The 22,660-nt window shown below is 40.9% G+C and overlaps 1 protein-coding gene across 2 annotated transcripts in view; it reads left to right on the plus strand.

Annotated features, from left to right (window-relative positions):
• Nucleotides 1-14,022: 14,022 nt before the first annotated feature.
• The window catches only part of chst15 (carbohydrate (N-acetylgalactosamine 4-sulfate 6-O) sulfotransferase 15), a 49,371-nt gene continuing 40,733 nt past the window's right edge, over nucleotides 14,023-22,660 (plus strand). For both annotated transcript variants that reach the window (XM_076285357.1, XM_076285356.1), the window contains exon 1: nucleotides 14,023-14,274. The gene's annotated coding sequence lies outside the window, so the exon portion shown is untranslated. The remainder of the gene's footprint in view (nucleotides 14,275-22,660) is intronic.

Here is a 22,660-nt window from a genome sequence, read left to right on the forward strand (position 1 = left end):
AAAACGAGGTGGCCTAAATGGTCTTTTGATTGCACAATCAAATCCTGAGCGCCTGTGAAATGAACCTTTAACCCCTGTTCACTTAGGAGAACAATCACTATGTGACAAGACACAATGGCTGAACTCATCATCCACAAGTTTACCGTATTATAAAAACACAGAGCCGAGATTAAGAGAAGAAGGCAGAACCAGAGTTGGTTGATTTCCAAGCGGAACACTCTGTGATTTGCCCTTCCTGTCATGGGTCAAGGGAATGCTGGGATGTGTAAGAGGAAGTGTTGCCTGAGGAACGATTGCAGAGAGCTGACTGCATTGGCTATCAAGAGTGAGATAGAAATTAGATATCTGAGAGCCGGGGGTGGGAGTGTGAACATGTAGATAGATCTGTTCTGGTGCACAGGAGGCTGTGGACGAGTTTACTAATGCACTAATTAATATGTGAAGAAAATGATTTATGTTTCATGCTCACGGTACTGATAAGTGTGATATATGTGTGTACAACACTAGCATAGCAGCAGAAATTAAACTGAAAAGACATGGGAATTTTATTGGTATATAAATGATGACAAATGTGTTTTTGAAAATAGGATTTTCACACAGAATATCTTTGTACACTAAACTGCTAAACCTACTGACAAAACAATCAATCCTCAGTTTTCCATGAAGAGTCTTTTCCACATTCAAATGTTTCCTCTGTGGCAGTCGGCAGTACTGCCACTACGAAATGCCAAAACCATCTAATGTAATAAGGACTGAAACTAAACGGTAGCACGGGAAAAACCAACAATAAACAGACAAATTATATTATTAGCATTTCACTTGGTCTGAAAGGCCAACATAAATCTGAATCAGTGCTGAATCGGATATACACCAGGGTCTGGGCCTTCCTCTGGCATCCTTTCTGATATCTGGACAAGGTCCCAGCCTGACTTGGGGGCTCCATTTGAATTTATTAGAGTGGAAGGAAACAAGACTTCCATGCTTGAGCGATGTGCGCAGGAAAAACTGGGTTAAAATTAAACTGATGACAGGCAGGCCGTCTGGAGCCCACAGCCACCCACCCCCTACCCCCCACCTGACCCAACCCACCACCACATTTCCAGTGGCGATATCCTCAGTATCATTCCTCCACACATACTTATTGGGGATGGATATGTGCTGTGGTTTTAGGTCAGGACTTTGGCTTTATGCCTGTGCGTTTCGATGGATGGAATGTGGTTGTTGACCAAGAAAGAGAAGATTTTTTTCATGTGTTTTTTCCCCTTCTTTCTCCGTGAGGGGAGGCAAATGTGAGCTAATCTGAGGTATGAAGGGGAGGTGGAAGGGAGGAAGTTGCGAGGTCTCTTTATCCTCAACTCAACCCAGGCCTGAGAGTGAACTGGTGCTCTTTCACTTCTGTTAGAGAGCTCACGGCCTGACCTGCCTGTCATCGAGGAAAGCAACTGGGAGTATTTTGCAGAGGACATTGAACTCTGACTTGCAGAACATTTTTGCCACAATGACACATTTCAGCCTTCACCTTCTCCAATCGCATAGACTGAAAAATGGAAAAGGCTTCATGTTTTTTTTCTGGTTCTCTGTTTTTAGTAATAATTAGTGCAAGTAGTGTAGTGTTATTTAGTGCTAGATCAATCATTCATTCATGCAATGATCCAGTCCTTTCAGAATTTACATCTCACAATGTCCTCATTCTGTGGAAGAATTCAACATTAAGGTGTTTCAGAAAAAGCCTGATCATTCCACATCACTGTCTGAAAGATTTGAGCATGATGATTTTGATGTGGTTTAGGTACGCTCCTCTAAAAATCTGCATTTCACAGAACACGCATTTTGCAAAATTGTGAGAGACAGATGGGGATGAAGATGATGCTGATAATGATGATGAGGGTAACAGACTGGTTTAGTACATACCCTGGAGATGCTACAGCATGACTATCTGAGAAGTAATCAGTGAGAGAGAGTGTGTGAGAGACAGGGAGAAGATAGAGAAGAAGAGGACAGGGGGAGTTCTCCAGGTCCCAGGGGAACAGCACAGTCTTTTGTTCTAAGGTTTCTTTCCTGTACAGCAGGAAGATGAAGACACAGTCCTTGATAATCTGAATAGAAAATACTCAGTGTTACTTACTCCATATAAGTAGTGGGACAGTTAAGCACAAAAATCAATCACTTTGTGATAAAAGCATCACATTTGGTATAAAAACTCACAAAGGGGGTCTGATAATTAATTCTGTCTGACAATACTTCGGATTTGGCCCCTGGGGGCCACAGTAGCCATTTTTAAAAATGCCCGACAAATATGGGTTTTGTTAGGTGAAAAGGGATTGAAAGCAGGAACAACAATTAACTAAATATACAGTTACATATTTTACCATAAATATTTGTCATTCTTCACACATACTCACAATAAACACAGCCCTTACATATTGAGATAATCAAAAATTAAAAATATATCAAATTTGGCTCCTGTGATATCAAATAGTTCCATATGCAAGTTCATGTAGTGTGATCAGAATTTGTGTAATCAGAATTAAGAATCATTCAAGAATTTACATTTACATTTAGTCATTTAGCTGACACTTTTATCCAAAGCGACTGACAGAGCTTTCAATTAACCAGATTATAATCAATAGGCCAAAATCATATGTGTGTTTTTTTAAAAATATTTGCGCCCGAGGTTCCTAATTTAAGTCCAGTGCAGAACTGAACAAGAGAATCATAAGGCTATCTTGAAGTTCCAGTATGTGAGAAACTTGATGTGCTTACAATATCTAAATATCTTCAACCTCAAGTATGCAGCTAATAAGGAAATAGAATTGTTATTTAGACAAGGTGAACTTCCCCCAGCTATGGAATGTAGAGGGGGATGCTAAAAGGAAGGGAATTCAAACACACCCAACACCTTACCATCTATTGATGTCATTGTGGTCAGGGATGGGCAGTATTTATGATAAGTGTATCTAAAATATGTATTTCAAATACAAAATAGTATTTTGTAATTTGCATTTTATTGGGTTGAAAAAAAAGGGTGCGTATTTTGTATCAAAATACTTTAAAGGTGTGTATTTTTGTAGTTTAAAAATACTGCCAAATACTGCCAAATCTTCTTGGTGGAAATGAAGAGAGGAACGTCTAGTGGAAAGCCATCCCACCACGACATCCCACATGATCTTGACACAAGTATGGCCAGCTGCATACTACAACATATTCACCATAATGCGAATGGAAGCCAGAGTATGGAAATGAACAGAGAGAGCCAGCTTGCATTACACCATCAGACATTCTTGTGGTTTTAAATCACTGTACCACAGCCGTTAATAATGGACGCCGAGGTCACACAAGCACACTGGCCCACTGGAGAAGCATTCTTTCCCTCCTGATGAAAGGCACTTAAAATAGAGGGACTGGGAGAGCTAATGCTGCTGGTGGGTCCCTCACGTCCAGACAGAGGAGGACTCTAGGCAAAGTGGATGAGGATTTACAGTAGTCTCATTAGTCTTATCATAAAATGGGTCTCTGGTGCACCTTGAGAGCTCTTTTATGGCTTTTTAATTTGAAGTGTCCTTTCTTTGGACGCCTAATTGTATTGAGTATTTGGCCGAGGTATCTCATCATTAATACTCCAAGAAAGAAAATTTGGACTATTATATCATTATTCACCAGCACAAATCATGAGGTATGCATGACTCTATCTACCCTAATGACTATCATCCATTAGTCCCTTTTTAAACGTGAGAGAGCACTGAACTTTGATCTGTGACTCTAGTGACTAATGCAAGATAACATCTCACAAGTCAGGATATTGGTGAAGCATCTGAGTCTTTTTTGGGAACCTACACTAACTATTATAAACAGGGCATCTTTATCCACAAAACTCTAAACTTGGAATGTAGCATTTTTCTGTTTTTCACTGTTCATATATTCTGAGTTGAATACATTGTGTCCTGTCATCCGCAATGGTATGAATCTAACTCTTTTTGACAATAATCACCACATCCAGGTGTTTACCCAAGCTGCATCTCAAAGAATTGCACGTCATAAGCCTGAGGGTAAATACCTTCGTCACAAACACTGAGAGAAGTAAACACAGTGAAGACTTATCTGTGTTTGCTGAGAGCCCAACTGCAGTAATGACCATGGTGTGAAACAGAGGGCCAGAGAGCATACTTTCTGTCAGGGAAGATGAACGCTCCACAGCCTCAGGCCAGTGCGAGTGTTTATATAATTAAAAAAGTATTTATACCAAGCTGGAGGTTGTTAATGGATGAGACTGCGCAGAGTGGCTGGAACTCAATGTCAGCTAGTCTCCCAGGAATGGAATGGAGACATCATCATCGGCGAGTCTTTCCATCGGCCCAAAGCGTAATTGCTGCCTCAGCTGAAGTAGATGTGTCCCATGAATCATCTTGTGTGGTGGGGCATGTGTGGGACATGTTTGCTCTCATTTCCAGTAATGCAGGGTTTGTTGTCATTCACTGTTGGCCAACAGCGGAGATGTATTAATGAAGACGTTCAATGTCAGAGAGAGTTTCACTTCCTTGAACATGCCGTTCATTCACTGCGGGATCCCCCCTTCCCCTTTGCTATACACAGACACATATCTGGAAATAATTTACACTCTGTTTTACCAAACCTCGGTAAAAGTGTATTTAGCATACATGAGTGTTTGCCCTTAATGAATTATTTCCTGTGATTAGATTATTACTCGAAATAAAACACAATGCACATGTATGTCTCTGTGTACACACTCACTATTTTAGTAGATAAATGAGAAGGAAAGTGATCGTCAGTTAGAGGCTGTTTAAATTGACCCCAGTGCTTGGGAGAGCTTGTCTCTATGCATTTGTTTGCATCTGAAATTATGTTACTGCTGAGGATAAAGAACACAAACAAATAAAATATTTGAGAGCAATTGGGGTTGGCATTCTGGTCATGCTCAGTGTAAGATGTTTATAAACGGAACACGCTCACCCGCGGGATCACCAGAAATTAAACACATAGTGCTTATGCATATGCATGATGTGGAGATGTTGATTATTCAAATGAGATTATCTTTGGTGGGCTGAGGGGAGCTTGAAACATGTTTGCTACATATTAGATTACAAGAATTTCTTTCAGTATCAGTAACTTCAGTGATTTTATGGACTTTGTAAGCATATTTTTGCATTGCATTTTTTAATCTCTTTTAAATAATTTTCACCAAGAACGACAGATAATTACAGGCAACGTATACTTATATTCCCATATCTTATGGTTGGCAAGGCTAGTGTAATAATCATCAGCATAACAATATATAGAGACCTGAAAAACACAGTTACTTCAAATGAAAGAGCCTGAGGTGGAAAACCCATGTAGACATACATCCACATTTACGCCTCATCAGAGGTATGCACAACAACACCAGTATATCCACATCCCCAAGGACTCTAGCAATATATACTAGTAGAGCCACACTCGTGTTTATCCATCTGCTGGCATCCATTACGTTTATGGTCATGTTCATCTGCTCTCCCTCATCCTCGCACTAGAGCTGGGCTATATAGCCCTAGTCCTGATCTTTATTTCCCGCTCTCTCCCAAGGGGATGTCTCTGTTTACCCTATTACATCTCCAAACATAAACCACGCACAGGATCGTTAAACTCTAGGGCAGGAAAATATGCAACGGAAGATTAAGAATACTTTGGATAGTGGAAGGAAAAAGACGATTGCTCTAAACTCCTACTGTTCATAAATGCTAATTATTGAGTATAAGTGCAGGGCTCTATTGAAATTGAGAATAAGACGATGTTATGATCTCTTGTATCAACAGGTCTCAGTTCTTTCAGCAACAATCTCTGATGCACATGTAAAGAGGAGATGATGATTGATGATTTATGTTGTCCATGACACAAAGGCTGCTTTGGTTCCTTTGGTCTTCTCGGAATATCTTTCATCATACTATCACTGGCTGTTCAGGTCAGTTGCACATGAGGATTGTGTAAAAATTGTGATGAGACATGTAAAGTTATTTTCCAACTTGTGATTCACAAGATCTTTTTTCTCACTGGAGGCAGCCCTGAAGAGGACACGACAGAAACAAATGCCCTTGAGGGAACCTCTGAATCAATCAGTTGCTCTAATCAACCACTTGTTCACTTGTTCACTAAGCAATGTCTTGTGGCATTTCAGATTCACACCAGATGAATCTGGTTAATCCGTTTTGTTACGTTAATTTAGGAAATTAGCTAAAAATGAAACAAATGTATGAGAAAACTAAATATCCATCTCCATTGTTAATGGTATTCACCCTCATCCTGTGAAATAATATAACATTGAAAGTGAAACCACATAATAATAACTTGGGTCATTATGTTCTATTCTAATACATCGTAAACATGCAATCTTTTAAGAAGGTGTTAGTGTTGTCAGCTGTTAGCTCTGTAATATGCAGTGTGACTCCTGGGGAAATCCCGGGGGGGAAAAAATCACTTAATTTCCTGACTTTGATCTATAAAATCACCCTAAAAAAATGCAGTTGACCCTTGACCTCTCAGGAAAAGGGAATGAACATTTATTTTGATCTTCTGTGAGTGAAGTGGCTGCATCTCTCAGTTCACAAACGTGTTATTGTGAGGTAATGAAACTGCTCTGGGCCTTTGCACTGTGTATTCAGATTTGAGGGCATTAACGTCGCTGTGGGGAGAGCTGAATCCCTTCTTTTGTTCTCCGCTAAAAAAACACAGTTTGTTTCAATTTATACTAATACTGGGGGATTTTAGCGCTGCTCTCTCATCGCACAGGGTGTGTAGTGTGTGTTTTGAAAGAAGAGAGAGAGAGAGAGAGAGGGAGAAAAAAATCTATGGCATACATTCACAGCAACAGACAGTCATTGTGCAGTGGAAGCATAGGGCCTTCACAAAATCAGGAAGAGAACAAAGCAGCTCCACAGCCCACAGCCAAAGTCAAGAGGGTACATGCAATAGATAACAATTTCATACTCTACTGGCTGCCAAAGAAGATGGCAGTGACTTACAAGTGTTCACAAGTCTAATAATTACCGCTACTGTGCATGGTACAGTGGCAACATGGGAGCAATGAGGAAAAGGAAGCCAGAGCAAACTATACCTTCAACCAGGAGAGGAAGGAATTTTATATAATATTCTTCATTAACATTGATCTGGCAGTGGTGATTGACTTAGTCCTTGTTTATTGAAGGCATGGCAATACGTGTAGGAGTGCATTTAGGGGTGCATTTCCACATTCATGGTTGAAGTTCCACAAATCATGTGGTCTAAAGAGAAGCTTCTAGTCAAGACAAGCCCAAGTGATCTTTCTCCATAATACCTCTCATCTGAAGCAGTGCTTGATTGATTAGAAACACACAGGGATTTCTAAAGCCTGTCTATCCTTCAATTCCAGCAATAAAGGCGAGCAGATGTTTGCAGTTTCACTGGTGTCCTCGCAGCTTCGGAAACGGAGTGAGCAGCAGGGGGATGAACAACAAATAAAACCATTTCAGCAAAGCAATAAAGCCAATGATTCCCTGCCATATATGAGAACGACGATTTTCCTCGAACAAGAGACTGATTCCTCCTTATTAACTTCTTTCCCGTTTTGAAATTCACACCTTCTGTTTTGGTGGTACTGCATTGCTGTGCACGATTTGTGTTTTGTCCAGTAGATTAGTTTATTTATATCTTCAAACAAAAGTGCTTGTAAAATGCCATGGAGGGATTTTGTGTTTTCTTAAATCTCATTGGCTATGGGGAATTAAGTTTTAATTTCCCATTGGGCAATTCCAGTAGACAGGGGAAAAACTTCAACTATAAACAGCCCCAGGTCATTGGCAAGTGTAGGCACTCCACTGCAGAGTCGGGAGATGGAAAGTAGAACATTGTAATGCACTATCAACAATCAGACAACACAACATATGAAATGACAGAGAGAGAGAAAGAGAGAGAGTTAGAGAGAGAGAGAGAGAGAGAGAGAGAGACTGCACTACAGAGAAGTATAGCTGTTTTTCTCCATTCCTCTTACGAGGATCATTTTGGGACAGAGCTTAAGCAAAATTTCAGCAAGATGCAAAATTGTTTTTGGAATTATAAGTAGAGCAACAACAAAGATGCCAGACAACATGTGCGATTTCATTCATAAAAGTTACTGAAGATGCTTCAAACATTTTTCACAAAACTTCTATCCCCTCATATGATATGTTAAGCACATGCAAAATGACTGGCAGGTCAGGATGCCTTGATGGATTGGGCTTAAACATTTACTTAAGTGCACCTCTCAAGAAGCAAAGGCTAATTTTTCTATAAAGTACTAAAAATATCAGGATGTAAATGCAGTTTAGCAGATTTTTTCCTCAAAAGAGCACAAACTGTGTCAGTTTTGGTGGCACTTTTTTGTACCTGTGACAAATACAGTTTTGACTTTTCCCATTCACACCTAACCAAATGGCCAAAGGCTTTTCAACTAAGTAATTAAGCAAGTCTTATGGAAAATAAATTGCTCCCTTTGGTGTATATCAAGCCAACCGTGGCAGAAATGAAGATGAATATTCTTTTGTCACTATGCATAAATTAAACATAAAACAATAGGGTTATAAAGCACAATGGCAGAATGCTCTAAATATATGCTCAGTTTGAATAACACTCATTGCTACTGTTCATTACAAAAGAAAAATGAATTAATTCAGGAGCAGATTTCAGGTCATAGCTCAGGTTTTTACTTGCATCAGCCATCCTCCATCCCATTGCCTTACCCCTGAGGATAATACCATGCAATGATTGTGTGAAATACTCCAACACCATTATTCTGCTGGTACTGACGGTATGTAGGTGTTCTCTACTGAATCATTTTGCTGTGGGTGGTGCTGTCCCTTCATACAGTGAGATTATAGTGAGCCATTAATGTGTCCCTGTGCACAAAGGTGCCAACAGCACCAAGAGATGGGTTTGAATCCAGGGAAGCACACAAGCCTCACATGGACACATATGGACACTCATTACAATGGCTATCTGCATTATAGGTTTCTTTGAAGAGTCATACTGTAAATGTAAATGGTTTGTGTGAGCGTGGGGATGTGTTTTTTGTACCATGAGAATGAGTTGTTTCACTAATGCTAATCTCTGTCCCTGATTACTCATATTCCATCCCAAGAGGTTATACTTATAAGCGAACACTAGTTTATTGGCGGAATCTGTATTCAATGCTGACAGGCCAGAGCTCATTTCAAGTCTCTATGCAGGTGCAAACACGACATCCATGACAGCGTTGTGACGGCCTACTAAAGACGTCATATAGGCTCAGTGAGGGACCTGCCAATCACAATCTTTGGCTCAGAAGTCACCTTATCCTTTGAATATTAGATTCACACCGTCACTGAGGGAATTCATATCTAGCCAGAGGGTTCTTCTTCTCCTTTAGCATCAATCATGGCTTATCTAGTGGCCTTGGACAACGATGCATCAGAAAAGCCAGGCAGCCTTGCTCTGGCCCACACTGCCCTCAATTTCTCTGCCCTCTCAAGGTCATCTGTGGCTTTGACACCATTCTGGTTATTGTGTGGCACTATTTCATACTTCACTTTTGTTTAACTTGTGTATTGTGAGAGATTTTTGGAGTGTCTGTAGTGAGTGTCTATCAGGGTTGTACAAAATTCAAATTGCAATTCTGCTTCCTGTTTGCTACCTCAATTGAAATGCAAGTGGAATTCGAGAACTGAATTGGAATTTAGGTTATGTTTCAATTAAATTCTGGAATTTTACCCTTTTTGTATATTGTGTTTGTATGAGAGCGAGAGAAGAGAGAGAGAGAGAGAGAGAGAGATACAATACTTGGTACATATCAAACAAGGCAAGGCTAGTCTCTCCTTTTCTGGTAATGCTATACAGTACATCAAGGGAACAAAATGGTCCCTTTTCTTCACAGAGAATGAACACAAGACAAAGAATACATGTCTTGATGGATGCAAGGGTTTTTTCTTTTTTGTTACTGTAGCACAGTGTGCTATTATCGCCTTTGATGGATTCCCAAGTCTCTGGGATAATAAATCGCACTACGTTTGGAACAAAATGTGGATCACAGTGGCCCGTCATACAAACTCTCTCCTGTCCCCTTACAAAAACCCTTGCACTTGCTGAACTACACTAGTGTGATTCAATTATTTGCCTGCATGGGAACATTTCTAATGAATTGAAAATTATTTTACTTGAACAACAGAATGAAACGACTTTTCTGACTCGTTTTGAATCGCCTTTGACTACTTCAGAGTGGTTGCCTATGGGCATGCATAAACATATCCTTAAAACAACCCTTAACATTCATTTTCAAAACTGTGCAACTTACCGAGTGGTTAGTGGTGTTCGTTGATGTTCCAAAAACAAGTAGCATAGCGAAATACAGTTTCTGATGTGTTTTATTTGGCATTTTGTAAAATTTCACTGATTTCTGTTGGAAGTCTCATTGCACGTTGATATTACCAGAGACTTTCTAATGAGGAGACACATCACTCAAAAAATCCTCCATAGAAATGCATGGGGTTAGTTTGTAATCCCAATATGGCAGTTGTCTACACATATCACACCACTTCCGCGGCAAAATGTCGACATGTGAATACATTGAGCCAATCATGTGCTGTGTTGTGAATACATTGAGCCAATAATGTGTTGTAATCTCGCTGCTGGAGCAAGATTGGTGTCGTGAAGCCTTGCGCACGCGTATTTCTGTATTTCTGGAAATCATACATTGCGCCGATATTTGTTTTTAATAATCAACGAACACCACTAACCACTCGGTGAGTTGCACAGTTTTGAAAACAAACGTTAAGGGTTGTTTGTGCATGCCCATAGGCAGCCACTCTGAAGCAGTAAAGGCGATTCAAAACGAGTCAGAAAATGTCAGTGACCACCACTCTAGTTCATCCAAAACAAACCAGAAAAGGGACTCAAAGTGCTAAATACGGGAATTATCCTTTAAATTCAAATACATGCATTGCTGTAAAGGCAGATCAAATTAAGCTGATTCCATTAAACAAGTTGATAACAATTATGTCATCCTAATCATGTTCAACCTGTCATTGTTTTTTTGTTAACACTTTACTTGACAGTATCGACATAAGAGTGACATGACACTGTCATGACACATGAAACCTAACCCTAATCCTAACCTCTAACGCTAATCCTATTGTCACTTAATAACAGAAGCGTCATAAATGTTTATGACTTGTTTATGACACGTTCATGACAGTGTCATGTCACTTATGTCGACATTGTCAAGTAAAGTGTAACCGTTTTTTTCTCTGTTTGAAGAACATGAAACAACACTCGGCTCTTCAAATTGATTGCACAGGACAGGTAATCTTTAACGTTTGTGTATAATGCAGGAGCTTACAGTTTTTAACTGTTTACACACATTTTCAAAACCCTGTCCATTTTCCAAAACTCTACACACAAAACCCACAATTGCTCACACAAAATGCAAAATGCCTCAAATCTCCAGCAAAATGACACACAACATTCAAAATATCATAAACACATCTCTAAAGCAAACATTCACCTCATATTATAAACACTTTTGTCATGACATTTTGGATACATCATATACACTGTTGCTCAAAACCTAAAGCTCCTCTGTCTTTCATGAGCTTTTTTATTTTTTTTCTTATTTATTTATTCTCAGCAATGTCTCGGTCAGGCCTCACACACCTCTGCACAGCACAAGCACGTGCATGCCATTTACAGTTTTTTTTCAGCTGCTTACACACTAAATCTTTGCTTGTCACACAATTTTCTGTGACAAAAGTCTTTCAAACACCATAACCCCACACCAACTCTGCAAAACCATACTGTACACTAATTCTCAGTGTTTGAATCAGTTTAAATTTCAATTTCCTAAAACACATTTTGCAAAACACCACACACAATTTTTTTTACATAGCATAAAAATCGAACAGGAAGTAACTTGATTTCGTTTTTTCAAACACAACCCTATCAAAATGCCACACTTATTCGCCACTTATTCACACTCAGTCCTCAATGTACAAACACTCACTACTTTACTGAACACTATCCGATCATTGCCTTAGTATAGGCCTATGAATAGATATACTCTATATAAAGGCATAGATCCTTTCAATCTGTTCCTAGAGGATTTCCTAGTGGAAGTGTTCAGAACCAATGCAGATACCTTGAAATGAAAAAAAATTTGACTTTAGCATCATGTTTTACAAAAAGTCGACTTGACGTAAAACTTGTCTTTTGTCCCGAAGTTACCATTAGCTTAATGTTTTCTGTGCACATGTTTGTTTCTGCAGTTGAAGGGTCTATAGGCTTATGAATATACATGCCCAACTGCACCCCCTCCCCAAACACACACACACACACACACACACACACACACACACACACACACACACACACACACACACACACAGACAGACACAGTAATACTGTATTTGTTTTTTTAAAAAGCAAAGTAATTTGATAGTCAGTAATTTCTTTCTTTGGAAATACAGTAATTTCTGGGCCTTTTCAAAACTCCATTTGCTTCCTTTTGCTTCTTGTTGGCTGTAAAATACTATATTCGCAACAGCAAATTATTTGGGGAAAATCACTATTTTTGGTTTCAATATTGCTTACATGTTTACTGTGTATTTCAACTTCTCTCTGTAGATAACTTTCACACTTGTATGATAGAAGCGCATGAAAGACAGAAGAGCTTTTGAGCAACAGTGTGTACAAAATGTCATATTATGACAAAAGTGTCCATAATGTGAGGCGAATGTTTGCTTTAGAGATGTGTTTGTGACATTTTGAATGTTGTGTGTCATTTTGCTGGAGATTTGAAGCATTTTGCATTTTGTGTGAGCAATTGTGGGTTTTGTGTGTATAGAGTTTTGAAACATAGACACAGAGTTTTGAAAATGTGTGTAAACAATTGTAAAAAAAAACTGTACGGTCTATATGGTCTGCGGGTTTTTTGTTTCGTTCAGTTCAGTTTTTTGACCTAGCACCTGTGCCAGTTTTATGTGGATGTGCATACCCTGCACTTTGCTCTGTGCATGTGTGTAAGTCCATGAAAACTCTACACATCAGCGAATGTGCTTCTGGCACTTCTCGTATGATTGACACAGTGATTTTGAGTATGATGCCAAACATGTCTCTAGATGGACTGACAATACATAATTTAGAAGGAGCAAGGGTCAAACTAATGGGGAGATGGTCAGAGAGAGAAAGGAAGAGAGGCGTGTACATGACTGGCCTAACTACAGACAAATAGAAGAGACACTGACTGCTAGACAGGGTGTAAGGAGTAGATGGAGTAGTCCTGCAATGTGGTTTTGATGTGGTGATCTACTCACTCACTTTCTTTACTATCAAAACGAATAGCAGAATTACAGTGGGGTATAGGTCTAGCTTACCTGTTTTGATGGACTCCACAATTTGTTAAAATAATTACTGAACCAAGTAAATAAAAGTACAGTTTCACAGTTGATCATAAGTAGGCCTAGTTGTCAGCTGTGATGGGAGTACAAGTGTCTGAGGGCTTGGGGTTGGTTTGTGATTGTGGTGATTTTACAAGTCTGCATTCAAATAGCATACAGTTACAGACATAGCCTAAACTAAAGAGTTGCTTGAATTGCTTTAAGCTGTGTTGTCTTTGATATTGAAGTGTTAACTCCAAGTTACATGGAAGGGGCTTTCACTTTCTTCATATCAGCAATATGTAGGCTAACTGCAAAATGTATTAAATGTTAATTCATTAGCCTAAATAGTTGCCTAATGTAGGCCTATGGTTCATTAAGGCTCCTGGTTGAAGGAGATACGCATCTCGCACCCATCTATTGGTTTGAATTCGTTTCGAGTATCCTCTCAGGGTCAACTATGAAACGTAATTTTCCAAAACAGTTGGGAGAGATCGGACTCGCTGCCGTAACATGATGACAGTCAGCTGATTGGAGAAATTTGAGTGATGCGCGTTTTCCTGTTTCTGCTCTCCGGTGTTTCACTACCCCCTGTCGCCACACTGACAGCTCAGAAAACCTGAGCATGACCGACCGGGCGTGTGTGTGTCAGAGAGAGAGTGTGTGTGCCGAGAGAGGGGGGCTTCAGCGCAAGTCGAAAATTAGCAGATGAATAAGGCAGACAAACTTGTGAGGACATCTGAATGCCGTGAAATTTTCAAATTTCAATGTAAAAGCAATCATTCCTTGGTTGGGATATTTAACATTTATCAAGACGAAGAACGAAGGACGTCCCCGGAATAAACCAAAGGAACTTAAATGGAAAAGCATGGTACGTTCACGTTTCTCAAGTTGGGCATCATAGCCTCATGGATTCTATAGCCTACACTGGAGCTCAGGGCTAACGTAAAGACCACTTGTACATGTTATAGGAAGCAGGCTAATGATATCCGTTTTCGCGTGTCTTTCGTCAAATAAATGACTTGAATTCGCCACCAAAACATGGTCTTACCGTAAGCCTCATTTTTTGTTTAAGGCTACTTGTGCTTGTATTAAGTATGAAACCGGCAAACATAACTATTTAAATGGCAACAAACGGTCATTAGTTTGCTTGGGCGGCATGGAATTCGGTTCCGTCTGCCCCGGTTCATCTGGAAAGATGATGGTAAATGAACAGTTAGATGGTCTGCTGATCGTAGGCTAATCTATCTTGAAATGTTAATGTTTGGTAAGTAGCCTAGGCTATTGGAGTGTGTTCTTTGAAATCAGGTTCCGAAGTGTAGTTTTGGAAACATTGGCAACAAGACTGTTCGGTCCGGACCCCGTGTGTCAGCGCGCACAGTATTGCATTGTTGCTTGCGATTATTATGGCAGCGCGAACAAGGTATAAGAACGGAACAAGATTTTTTTTTTTTTTTTTATCACAGATCAGTTCAAGAAACACAACATTTGGACATGAACCAATGTCATTTTCCAGATGTTGCATGCGCATCATATTGGCTTAATGTATAGGACGTGAACGTGATTTTCCTTTTATAAATCGTGAGACTAATAGCCTATTGGTCTGTATGATCAACAAACTGAAGGGTAGAGGAAAAATAAACATAAATTCAGGTTTCAGGTAGGGTATAGATTGATGGACATTAGCCTATATATAAGGTAACTGCCCAAAGATTGTGTTGCTCCATGTCCTGCAATGATGTTGTCAGTGAACCATCAGACAGTGGCAGGGTTGGCCTTATCTGTCCAAATGAAGGCTTATAATGTTTCATCAAGGAAACCCTCTCATACTTCTTGCCAAGTCAACACAGCCAACTATATGGATGCCATCAGGGGCAAACATTAGTGACTTAAAACTGAGACAGACGCTCAGACATACATGCGCGCGCGCACACACACACACACATGCGCGCGCGCACACACACACACACACACTAACACTGCTATTTCTGTTGAATACATGGTAGATGAGTTTTATTTGCACCTTGCATTTTTGTATTGTTTTTAGTCCTCAGTGTAAGGGCCTGCATGGACAAGAGACCTTGCTCGTTTACAGCACAGTGTGAGACAGGGAAAAACAGTGCCTGTCCAAATAGTAGGTGGAAAGGTTCTGTCCGATGGAAATTATTCGCCATAGTCTCACACCCACTTATTCCAAACGTGGAGCCATTTTGCATTAAACAGATGCAATAACGTCAGGAACCTCAGTGGAGGACCACCTCAAAGGTCATCAAAGGTTTGGGTTGTTATGGCTCCATCTGATTGGCTACCTGGGAGGTAGCTGCCAAATGCTTTGAAAGGAAAACAGCAGACACTCATTAGGCGTCATTCCTCTGTTTTTTCCCCTCTCACAGCTGCACAATAACCGTCAGAATGGCAACAGCACCAAATTACCACCCAGTTGTCCACGTTACTGTTTTGGGCTCTGGATTCATCTCTTGACACATTGTCAACATTGTGCACATTAGCATTTAAAACTGTGGATTAATCTGTGTTTTAAGGACAGAGTCTAAGCTTCCTACATTTTATGTATTCTCTAATGTGATGGTTAGTTTTTTACAGATGTGTTTGGGGTGTGTGTTGATGCTGCTGCAGTCACTACGGGGAATGTGGCACAACTCACAGGAAAACTTGGATTTCTCAGATGTCAAACGAGCCAGGGCCGTTTCCCCCTGACATTTAGCTTACTTCCCCTCTTGGCAGCAAATGAAATGAAGCATGGCACTGGGCAGACAGATGACCTTTAGGTCCACCATCCACCCTGGCCATCATGCATATTGTGAGACTCACGCAAAGCTCTTTAAAAGAAACTTCTCAAACTTCAGAGCAGGTAGCACTGAGTGGGGATGAGGTAATTGTCCAGAGACTTAAGTTTTCCAGTAATGAACCAGACAAGCTCAGTTCTACCTGCCTAAACTCAGATATAGCCAACATCTCTTGGTGCTCTTTTTCACTCCTTTGTGTATTTCAGTGTCCCAGGAATGGAAAACTTTTGAAGTTTAGGGATACAATAGTGCTCGTGTACTTTTACAGCTGTGATGCCATTCATACGGCAACATTTAAAGCACAGGGCAAGCTAGCTCACCTCGCATTGCTTGAGGAACATTTTTCAATGCTTGTGTTGTATTAGCAAATTTTATCAGCTGGAAAATGCTGTCATGGAGTTTGTGTCACACAAATCTAGATAAAATGCACTGGAAGAGTGGCACTGTTCATTTTTGTGGTTCTAGAACTATGACAAAGGGGAAAAAACATTTCTCAGTACAATAAGGACTGATTGTCCTTTACACATGGACTGACAGAGAGACTCAACCTGTCTCTTGAATGCTCCGTCAACCACTATAATCCAAGCCAAATCAAGATATATAGAGGTGAAGAGAAGTAAAGAGACAGATAAATAGATAATGATTGATTGAAAGAACGAGTGAGTGAATGGGAGGGTAAAAAACCTAGAGAGTTCTAGGCAGAAAAACAGAAAGACAGTGAGAGAGAGAGAGAGAGAAACAAGGAGAGAGAGGGAAGAAAGCAAGAGAGTGATGGGATTGCAAACCTGATGGAGAGAGTAATTTGATTCTAATGTGATTTGTGCCTCTCGATGGCTGGTGATTCATGCCTGCCCATGTCCAGTGTTTCTGCCTCTCGGCAGGACGGGCAATCTTTCAAAGCCACTGGAGCCACTGGTGGCGCTGATGAGGAATTAGGCGGCAGTGCTTTACAATCTCACAGCCGTGTAGCCTGTGGTAAATAACGACAATGTAGAAATATATCACAATCTGTTGTTGGTTCATGTCACGCATGTAAGAGAGACAACAGGTCATTGAACCCATCTAGAGAAAATATTTAGTCTCTCTCGAGGCTCTTGAGAACTTCCAACTGTGCTTTCCATGTGAACCGACAAAGATATGCTTTGTTATACACTATAGGCCTGGCTGGTGCACATTTTTATTTATTTGTATATCATGCATCATGCTAAGCTTGTTGTGAGTTTATGAGTGCATGTAACACATGAATATGTGATAAATGCACAATTGTATGTGCATATGTTTGTGTGTGTTGTACATGTATTTGTGTTTGTGTTCATGAATATGTGTGTGTGTGTGTGTGTGAGTATGTTACACACACCCCTCAAGGCACTGGAAAGCTCCTCAGCTGCTCTGCATGGGCAGATAAGGCTTGAGAGAGCCTGGCTCTTCTCCGATGGCTTGGGGATTGAGCCAGGCCTCCTCAGCCCCCCTCTACCCACTCTCCATCCCCTGGACCACCCAGCCATGTTGGTGCTTACCCACCCCACCCCCATGCCCCTCCTGTTGCCCCAGTCTCCCTCATCCCGTAACCTTCACACCAGGCAGGCGCTTTTCATCTCCATTTGAAATAGAAACATAAACAGAGGTGAGCCACGGACAGATGGACGGTGAAGTGCGGAAGCGGTCGAGCGGCTTTGACTGGTCCCCGTTGGACTGGACTCTGCCAAATGTTCGAGGCTGTTGGCTGTCTTTTTTTAACGGCGCATACAGAATCCTCTGGACGGCTTCCTCGCCGCCTGTAGTGGAGTAGGAGAGAAGAGGGGGAAGTGTGCTGAATGCACGCGGCTGCTTTTCATGTGTTCAAACTGTGGGGGTAACCATGATAACAGGCTTTTGATTCTGACAAAAGACATGCAAATATTAGGCTGAATGCACAAACTCTTGTGGGTAGAAATGAATTTATGAACGAATGAATGAATGAATGAAAATGTGACTAGGTGAGAGACTAAAGGATACATTTGATGAGAGATAAATTTGCCTGGACCTGGAGATTGTGTTCTGATTCTCCGGTGTCGATGGCACCTGCTCTATTTCATCGACTCCTTTGCAGGTATAGTGTGTGGTGAGCCGTGAGAGATTTACTGCCCTTCCTCAGGACGTGTAATTAGCCAGGGTCAGGCTTTACACATTTTATGGGCCAGGCCATTTGAGGAGCCTTCTTATTGCCACTTCAAATCACAAGTGCGGCCTGTCGTTGAGTAGTGCCTTGCAATTGCTTTATGCATAAGGGGGAAAGGCCTTGGCCATGGACTGTTATAGTGTGGCACTCAAAACTTCTGTGAAATTTCTCAGCACATGAATGGGTGTGTTATTACCTGGTGTTTGTGTGTATGAGTGTGTGTGTGTTTAGTAACACAGCCAGCTGAGGTAAACTGGGGAAGCCGCCGGCAGACAAGCTGCTCTCTCCTCTCTTTGGTTCACTTTTAATTCCCCTTCTACCTCACGTCTTTCAACGCTAAATGCGAGGTGGATTATTTCCTCAGAAGTTTCTTTTGTCAGAAGAAACGGAACATTACAATGAATCTTTGCCTGGAGCTGAGAGGAAAGGGAAGCGACGCAAGGCATTAAAAAAAAGGAGGACAAAAGGAAATCCTTGGTCACGTCTGTGGGAATACACCTGCGAAACAGTAGGAGGATGCTTCTGCGTGTCAATCTGTTTGTTATTATGACACAGCAGCACAGAAGCCTGGTGGAAATGAAACAAAAAAAAAACAGCAAATCTCACGTTAGCGGGCAGCTGACAAATGTCGCTTGCAGCCCACATCTGCTTTCCAGATGTCGGTTGGACGGACCTCATGGGGTGTTAGTGTTCCGTTAATCTGTCAACAACTCATTTTCTCAATGTCATTTCGGATGGCAGCATAATTTCTTTTGTGTGTGAATCTGTGTTTTTTTTTTTCAATAACAAATGCCACACTGCCCAAATACATAAGCGGTCACGAGATGCAGTTGGTTAATAGCCTATTGTTTGCCAGAGCAACAGATGCATGGTTGTGCGTAGCTGTGTGCGTGGGCTACAAAATGCCTTTCACACCCCCCATCCTCGTATTGCTCTCACAGAGATGGAGAGGGGTAGGGGATATTTATGGATTGCTCAGCTGACAAGGATCTGTCCTTTTCAACAGAGCTCTGGTCACAGGGGCAAGACCTTGGAGGACCAATTTACAGCAGATATCGCTACATTTTCTGAGAGAGGGAGAGAGACAGAGAGAGAGAGACAGAGAGAGAGCAGAAGTGGTGGTATTTACTGTTTTACGTGATGCACAATTTAATGCACATTTTCTGGCTCTGAGGATATCTTGCAGATTGCAGACTTTCAGATAATAGCTGGAATGAGTAATAAATCAAAAACAAATCCACTGTGAGGCAGACTCAGGCATTTCCCTGTGGTCAGAGCTCTAATGTTCAATCAGATGACAGGTGGAAAAATGGACCAGTCACTTTGGTTTTGTACTCAATTGCATAAATAAATAATAATGAAAAACATAATAGTGACCCGTGCATTTTGTTTACTGTTTTCCTAAGCAGTCATTTCGTGGATCATGTCATATTAGATGATATGACAAAGAATCAGAATGAAACATCACCATGGTTTTAATTAAAATGTCACATGCTCATCTTCCTCCTGCCTGTCAGTGGTGTTGTGTCTTGACAGTGCGCCTCATCTCCCCCTCTGTCCAGTTTTGCCCAGCAGCCTGTCAGCCTCTCGATTTTCGCCCCTCTTTCGTCTCAACACAATTAAATCTACCTGGGCTTGGCTCTCTCCCGTGTCAGAGCGGTTTCATTTCATCCCAGTGTAGGTCAACACCGGGGCGGGTGTTTCCATCCCCCACAATTTTCACTGCAATCATGGTGGTCTAATGGGCTTCACAGAATGACTGAATGAGACTGGATCAGCCTTTCAAACGGTCAATTTCCTTATCACTGACTGGATTGGCAGGGGAGCCAGCTGGTGTATCAAACTCCTCCTGAAGACACCTTCTCCCACGAGGGGAGCTCCACTCTCAGTTCAGCTTTCAGCAGATTTATTTACATATCTCACGATGCCAACAGATTTACTGGCAGCATATGTGCTAACTATTTGTAGCTGGTTCTTCAAAACACACTTCTTTTTTGCCATTACTAGAACCATTCCTCACATATCACCGATTGGTCTTAACTTAAAGGTTCCAGGTCCAGCTAATGAAGACTCAAGGGCTTCAGCTTCATTGCTAATTCAGATGATAGTCATTCAGAACTGGGCTTGTGACATTTGTTTTGGCGATGTCAGGCTATGTAAACAAGTCAGCACAACAGATGTTGCTCATATACTGTAGTGGTCACAAATGAAGATGCTGGGCCCTATTTGATCTAAAATGTGTGGTCTGAAGTGTATGGTTTAAGTGTATTTAAAGTGTATATAAGTCACATTTGCTAGTTTGATGGTGAAATAAATAAATAAACGCCAGGTGCATGCCTTAAAAAGGTTACTTACGTTTCTCAATTAATCACGGGTGTGTTTTGGCATAACATCCAATGAGAGCACCTTCTCCCATCCCCTTTAAAAGCCAGGAGTGCTTTAATCATGATGCGTTGCTATTATGATGAATCAACACATCTCTGTAGAGGAATCTGCTTTTCCTAGTGGACTTGTAAACTTGACAAATATTGCCATTTTTGTCACTTGAAAGCAGCATATCTTTCATTCACAAGCACCTCACACCATATTTTTGAGCAAATACAGTTGTTTATTGATTTATTATTATCTGTGTATGTTTTCATCTTTGTAGTGTCGTCCATGTGTTTCACATCCACATTCCAACTGCAAAACACATGAACACTTTATAAGAACAATGACATCTCTGTTCTCATTATTCCTAGAATGCATGAATGACCACCATTTGACACCGTGTGCATGGACAGGAAGATGATAACTGCGTTGGTCACAAACTAGTGAAGACACTTTGTGTCCCACCTACTGTAGCGCCACGATGCATTGGGCTTAAGATAGGGTTGGCAGAGAGAAGATGGTAATTTTATTGATGGGTAAATATTGCCTGCTCTAAGCATACCATAATATATTCCAGTGTATGGACTGGCTGTATAGAGTGCCAGGCTACACGTCAAGCATTTTTGCATTGGCTAAACCAAGCTCTGTACTGTTGTGTTGAGCATAGACTTTGAATGAGCTGGATCTTCTTCTGGAGATGTGACTGGTCTACTGTTAAGAATCAGAGCACAGTGCCCGAAAGAGAGCTGGGTAGTGGTGGGGACATCACCAGGAGGAAATGATCATGAACAGATTGAAGGTGTTGCCTTTGATCTGGGTAGGAGGTTTCTCTTCAAAGTCTGTCAAATCATTATGATCGCTAGTGGGAATGGTGGAAACTGTCCAACATTAATGTCTTGTCTACTGCACATACACACACTCACACACACATATATAGGTTTGGTCTGTAATGGCTTGAAGTCTTGAAGAGAGTAAAAAAAAAAACCTACTGATTAGTTCACACGGAACCTCTTGCATAGCCCTTGCATACATTTTATGTAATAGACACACCAAAACTCTCCGTGATTGGTTCATTTTACACATTGGAGAGCATGCCACACACCTGAGTGGCAGAACATCTCTGAGGCATAGGAAATTACACAATGTGTACATTGTAGATGTCCGGCATCAAGTCGCTCTAATTCAAAGACTTGTATGTGATATAGCACCGTAACAGCCATTTTCTCATGCGCCATCTAGGACTTCTTCCTCGGAAGTCTTAGGAGACTGCTTCCTCCACAGCTTCTTTCTAGTCTTATTTCACACAGCCGTGGATGATGGCATTGGGAAGATTGGAGCTGAGACAATAATTTATGGCATGTTTTGACAATAACGCCAGCCTGTGAAAACTACTGCCAGCCTCATGAATATTGCTTCCAAATTGAGCTAAATTGGTCTTAAATAAATAAGCTGTAATGGCCAATAGAGGAATATATAAGACAGACCTTCAGAGTTCTTAAAGCAACACCAAAGAACTTTCCCTCTGTCGCACGCATGCTATTTGTTTATCCAGCACCGGCTTTGCAAATAACGATGTCCATAGACAAGGTAGAATATGTTGCACGATTTATGAAAGTACGATGTATTGCGACATCAGATGCAAGTGAAATTTGTAGTTTCTTATGTCTCATTCCATCGAACTACAGATCCGCTACCCGATCTGGCAAACTTACATACTGCGGTTATAGCCGATAGAGGGCTGTGAAGCGAATGCAGAAGTGCCGTTCACCCTGTTACAAGTTGATGAACCACTGAAACGATTTTGGAAACATTATTTTAAGGTACAAAAAACTCTTTGGTGTTGCTTTAAGTGTTCTTGGAAAGAATGTTCTCCTTCTTGCTAGAGCTGAATCACTTTGGTTGAGAAAGTGTGTTTGAAACATAGG

Source organism: Alosa pseudoharengus, unplaced genomic scaffold (assembly GCF_046254945.1).
Source record: "Alosa pseudoharengus isolate Yale_2024_CS ecotype anadromous, Long Island Sound unplaced genomic scaffold, YU_APseudo_1.1 YU_APseudo_1.1_scf_15, whole genome shotgun sequence".
Taxonomy (NCBI): domain Eukaryota; kingdom Metazoa; phylum Chordata; class Actinopteri; order Clupeiformes; family Clupeidae; genus Alosa; species Alosa pseudoharengus.